Below are 6,358 nucleotides of genomic sequence, written 5' to 3'. Positions count from 1 at the left end.
AAGAAATGTACGCATTATCCTGCCCATGTAATTGTAACTCCTCTGTACAGCATGTTCACAAGTAAAATAAAATTTAAAAAAAAAAAGATGATTAGGTATAGATTTAAGTTTAGGATTGATTCTTGTACTCTGTTAAACTGGATTCCTTTCAAAGATTATGTAATTAATCACTATTTTAGTATTTCCAGAATCAAGTCTCACAGAAACACTAAAGAAACCCATTTTTTCTTTTTGGTTGGTTGTGGGGCTTGAACTCTGGGCTTGGGTGCTGTCCCTGCACTCTTCAGCTCAAGGCAAGCATTCTACCGCTTGAGCCACAGAGCCACTTTTGGCTTTCTAGTGGTTTATTGGAGATAAGAGTCCCACGGACTTTCCTACCAGGCTGGCTTTGAACCGTGATCCTCATATCTCAGCCTCCTGAGTAGGTAGGATTACGAGCGAGAGCCACCGGTGCCCGGCCCAAATTTTGAGTTTAAAGATATACTACAAAATGTTTATTTTATGTTTTCATTTTATAGCTCTATTTAGACATGATCAATATTTGTTTCATTTAGGACACATTCTTTTGGAATACTTTTTATATACCTACAAATAAAGTAAATCTACCTTTGCAAGTACATTTAACTCTTCACTTTTGTCATTACTTCACCAAAAACCATTTCATAATATATGTCATGTAACTTGTAATGTAAGAATGCTTATGTATAAATTTTGACCTGCTCAAGGTGTCCATAGTCTACTCTGGAAGGGGATATTGTGTGGTTTATAAGTGTTCAGAGATGCTGTGGAAAACACTTGAAAACTGTTAGAGTGAGTGACTCAGGAATGTCCTGAAGGAGACAAGGTGACTTGAGTTTCCATTACAAAGTGGAGTTAGCCAGGTGAATGGGATAGATCTAGGGACACTGCGGAGGGAGAAGGAAGTAGACACACTAGCAGAGATGGAGAAAACAAGCAGATTTTATTTGAAAAAGAATTTGTCAAGGTTAGATCACAGAGTTGAGAGAGGTGAATGTGGAAAAGATGATTTGTAAGATGTAAGTGAGAACTAAATCATGAAAGATCTTGTTTGCTATGCTGATGAGTGTGGCATTGAAGGTCAAAGGCACAGGGGAATGACAGAAGCAATTTATGTCTTATTAAGATCACTTTGTAATAGTATAATTTATAAGGAGTGAGATCAATAGATTTAATTATTTGAACATAAAAAAGCTGCAGGTCCAAAATAAAAAAAAAGACTAAAATTAAGAAGCAAGCTAAACTGGGACAACTATTTATAATAAATGTGACAAAGGTTAATCATTTTACTCCTTAAATGCTCCTTCAAATTGAGAACAATAGCATTAAGAATATCTTCGTAGATGGCAGTAAAATAATAGACTATTAGGAAATAATATAGGAGAACAAACTTACAGCATGCAAAATAAAGTAACAGAGAGGTCTTATTTTTTTCTTTTGCTTTTCCAATGAGAAGATATCAGTACTAGAACTTGAACTTGGGGCCTTGAGCTCTGGCTCAGCCTTTTCCACCCACATGTGGCACCCTACCATTTGAGCCATATTTTTAATTCCAGCATTTGCTGTTTATTTGGAAATAAGAGTCTTTAAAATTTGTCTGCCTAGAATGGCTTTGCACTTCAATCCTCCCATCTCAGCCTCCTGAGCAGCTAGGATTATAGGTGTAATATCTGGCTAAAATTACAGGCTATCATACTCGGCTAAACTAGATGAGTTTTAAACAGCAAATATAGTTAGAGGACCCTAGCCTTAGAGAGTATACAAAAAAGATGTTTCATGCATTGCCGATGGGCTTATGAATCAATATAATATTTGTGGCTGCAATTGTGTATTGAATTAGATAATTATACATAATCAATGACCTGTAGATCCCTCATCTTGGAATCTCAGCTAAGTAAATGAAGTATTAAATAAGGTGGCCTAGCACTATACTTAATGGTAAAAGCAAAAGTCATTTTTTATAGGTTCAGGAATGAGACAAGGATACAAATTAACTCTCAGAAATCAATGGCTTTTCTGTATGCCCATAATGAGAAGAGAGCAGCTGAAATCAGGAAAGCAACTCCTTTTGTAATAGCCTCACAAAAAATAAAACACCTAAGAGTTAACTAAAGAAGTGAAGGACCTCTATGATGAAAACTTTAAAAACCTGAAAAAAGAAATTAAGGCAGAACTAAGGAAGTGGAAAAAAACCTCCCATGCACCTGGATTGAGAGGATTAACATTGTGAAAATGGCAATACTGCTAAAGGGTAGATACAAATTCAATGTGATACCTATCAATATCCCAACCTCATTCTTCAATAAAATAGAAGAAGCAATCCAAAAATTCATATGGAGCAATAAAAGATCCCAAATAGCAAAATCAATCCTTAGCAGAAAGAACCGTGCTTGAGGAATATCAAGACCAAATTTCAAACTCTACTACAAAGCCATAGTAATCAAAACAGCTTGGTGCTAGCACAAGAATAGATTCAAGGACCAATGGAATAGAATTGAAGACCCAGAAATGAACCCACACACCTAAAGCCACCTAATCTTCAATAAGGGAACTAAAAAAAATAGAATGGAAGAAAAACAGTCTTTTCAGTAATTGGTGCTGGAAAAATTGGTTAAACACCTGTAGAAAACTAAAGCTAGATCTCTATATATCACCCTACACCAGAATGAACTCCAAATGGATCAAAGACCTCGAAGCCTTAGCAGACACCCTGAAAACATTACAGGAAAGAATAGGAGAAACTCTAGGGCTCCTTGGCACAGGCCAAAATTTTCTTAATAAAGACACAGAAACACAGCAGATCAAAGAAAGGTTGGATAAACAGGATTGCATGTAACTGCAGAACTTCTGCATGGCAAAAGCCATAGCTAGTAAGATGAATAGAAAGCCCACGAATTGGGAGAAGATCTTCACTAGCCATACAATGGACAAGGGTTTTGTATCTAAAATATACTTAGAACTCAAAAAATTAAATCCTCCAACAACAAATCCTCAAAGAAACAACTGCCCCATTAATATGTGGGCTAAAGACTTAAAGACTTCTCTGAAGAGGAAATAAAATGGCTGATAGACACATGAAGAAATGCTAAACTTCTCTGGCCATAAAAGAAATGCAAATCAAAACAACATTGATATACCACCTCACCCCAGTTAGAATAGCTAGAATCAAGAACTCTAATAACAACAGATGCTGGAGGGATGTGGCCAGAAGGAATCCCTACTTCATTGTTGGTGGGAGTGTAAACTTGTTCAAACACTTTGGAAAGTAGTATGGAGGTTCCTCAAAAGATTCTACATAGAGCTCCCCTATGACCCAGCAGTCCCACTTTTAGGAATTTACCTGAACAATAACATACAAGACCATACTAAAGCTACCAGCACAACTATATTTATTGCAGCATTTTTTACCATAGATAAGGTATGGAACCAACCCAGATGCCCCTCAGTAGATGAATGGATCAAGAAAATTCTATGACTCCATCAGAAAAATGACACTGCCCCATTTGTTAGGAAATGGAAAGAAAAGTTGTATGAAGTGAAATAAGCCAGGCCTAAAGAATCATAGGTTCCATGTTTTCCCTTATTTGCAATAACTAGTGTATGTGTAGGATAAGCAGAAAAGGTCAAAAGCTATGTATATACGACCATGTAAGATGATGTTAAGCGAAATGAACCCCAAGACAGGGACACAAGGTTTTTTCTTTGTTGCTGTTGTTTTTAATGTACTATGTGATTTTTTTTGTTTCTCTTGTATGTTCTTCCCCTATGGTATAACCCCTGTTTTCACTGTATTTGATTCTGGTGCCCTGCATCTTGTATATACATTTTTCTAATTTGGGAAGGGGAAGGCAAATAACAAAATGCTGAAATAAGGATACAAGTTGACCCATTGTAACAGTGAGATGTACAAGACACTATGTTGAAAATGAACTTTACAGCTTTGGGGGGAGGGAGGGAGAAGTTGAGGAAGTGGGGAGGAGGGTAGGGATGGTAGGGAAAAACAAAGGAGGGGGTAGCAATGCTTGATAAGAAGTGTACTCATTACCTTGCTCATGTAACTGTATTGTAACTGTAACCCCTTTGTACAGTATCATTACAATGAAATATATATTAAAAAGAATAAGGTGGCCTTCCTTGGGCTATTTTAATATTCGATTGTTTAAATTTAAACATTTACTTTATTTTCTGGCATATATACATACAAAATAAAGGTTACTTTTATTAGAAGAGCATGAATGCAGGCTATAAACATTCAAAGCCACTTCTAGAAGCAGTCATTTGAAATACTGCATAAGAAATGAGCAACTTTTTCACTACTATGTACTTCAAAAACAATTCTAAAGAGATAATTTGACAATTGTGATATAGAAATACATATTTTGAGAACTTTTGTATATAGAAAGATCTTTTTATAGTATGAATAATGTTGCACTTAATCATTACTGTTGAGTGATATAATTTGAAAAGAAGAAATAAAAAAGCTAGTATAGAATTTAATAAGACAAAAGAATAATACAGTAGTCTCTTGAGCAACTATGTGGTATTATTGGAAATTATCTTAAAATGGAAGAATTAAGGTGAGACTTGAGGCAATTTTTCTTGTGGTCAGGAGGTTGTAACCTAGCTGGAAGCAAGAGTAGAAAGTAAAATTATAACTGAATGATGGATAATGGTTTAAATTGTACTTTTGGAAACTACATGTAGTCCAAGATTTGGGACAAGTCTTTTTATTTTTTAAATTCTTTTCCTATTTGAAATAACTTCCTCAGACTTAGAACTGCATAATGAATCAGACTAACTCAAATTGCCCAGCAAATGGCAATTGACATTTGGTAAAATATACACAGTTGCAAGTTTCAATGTTGAAGACTAATTTTTCTTTTGAAATGCATTTGTCTTAAAGAACTGTGATGTGCACAGCATGCTCCATTCACTAAAGTGGAAGAAGAAATTGAACTGCTAGATTGGCTCCCACCTCTGCACTTACCAGCAAAGAGCACACCTGCCTTAGTTGTTAGAACATAATCACTGCCACCTTGGAGTTATTTTGAACTTGAAATGCACCCAGGGTAGAGTGGAGAAAGGGAGAGGGGGAGAAATTGTTGGCCTTCTCAGGCTACTCCATCCCCTGGGATTCTCCCTTCCCCTACTAATCTTCCTTTCTGTTTCCTTCTTTGTATTCTCTTATTCTCAAAATTTCCACTTAGATTCCTGGTTTATCTGATCTGACCCTGAGTAGAGTCTGAGTCTTCTAGCAGAAGGATTTCAAGGGACGTGAGCAGTTAAGGATATATCCATAGACATTCAAAAGAACGGTTAATGCCAAGATACCATTATTCTTGTGAAATGAGCCTAAGCTTTAAAGTGAGACAGACATGGTTGACTCTCAGCTCTTCAGCTTATTAGCTGTGAGATAATGTCTAAGTCATTGAACTTCATGGAGCCTGTTTTCTTAGTGATAAATTGGTTTCTATAAGACCTGGTTTGCAAAGCTGTATTACAGTTTTTGCTATAATAAATGTCTAATATTTAGTGCCCTTCCACTGAGACAAGCAGCAGACCTCTTGGATTTCATGAGAGAGAATTTGGTGCACAGATTAAAGTGTATATATCAACTTATCTTATGGTTCATGGCTCAGATAAAAGTCACAGACACTGACACTCAGAGTGTACACATAATCCCTGTGATTCCTATTTCTGCCATGCTTTGGTCACTACTTTTTGAAAGCATATCAGACTGTAAGAAAATCATAGCCATTATATTTTATAAACCATCTCATGTGTGAGTTAATTTTAAAAGTAAATTTTTGTACTGTGTTATTAAAATTTCTTATGATATACCACACAAATGTGTGGATTATTGACTCACTGGTCTGTTGAGGTAACATTGTAGTTGAGAATTAGAATTCAGATTCCTTTTTCTATCTTTTTTCCCCATATAACTACACAGAGTACCATTCATTGAATAAGAGAACTGTAAAAATTTCTTGATGCTGTATCTTAGCTATGGTGAATAATGCTGTGATAAACATAGCTGTGCTGGTAGCTTTAGTATGGCCTTGTTTGTGATCGTTTGGGTAAATGCACAAAAGTGGGATTGCTGGGTCTCAGGAGAACTCTATGTGCAGTTTTTTGAGGAACCTCCATACTGTTTTCCAAAGTGGTTGAACAGGTTTACACTCCCACCAACAGTGCAGTAGAGTTCCCTTTTGATTCTGGTGCCCTGCATCTTGTATATACATTTTTCTAATTTGGGGAGGGGAAGGGAAATAACAAAATGCTGAAACAAGGGTACAGGTTTACCCATTGTAACAATGAGAAGTACAAGACACTATGCTGA

This window comes from Dipodomys ordii, unplaced genomic scaffold (genome assembly GCF_000151885.1).
Source record: "Dipodomys ordii isolate 6190 unplaced genomic scaffold, Dord_2.0 Scaffold17, whole genome shotgun sequence".
In the NCBI taxonomy this organism is placed as follows: domain Eukaryota; kingdom Metazoa; phylum Chordata; class Mammalia; order Rodentia; family Heteromyidae; genus Dipodomys; species Dipodomys ordii.
This window is presented reverse-complemented; position numbering follows the sequence as displayed.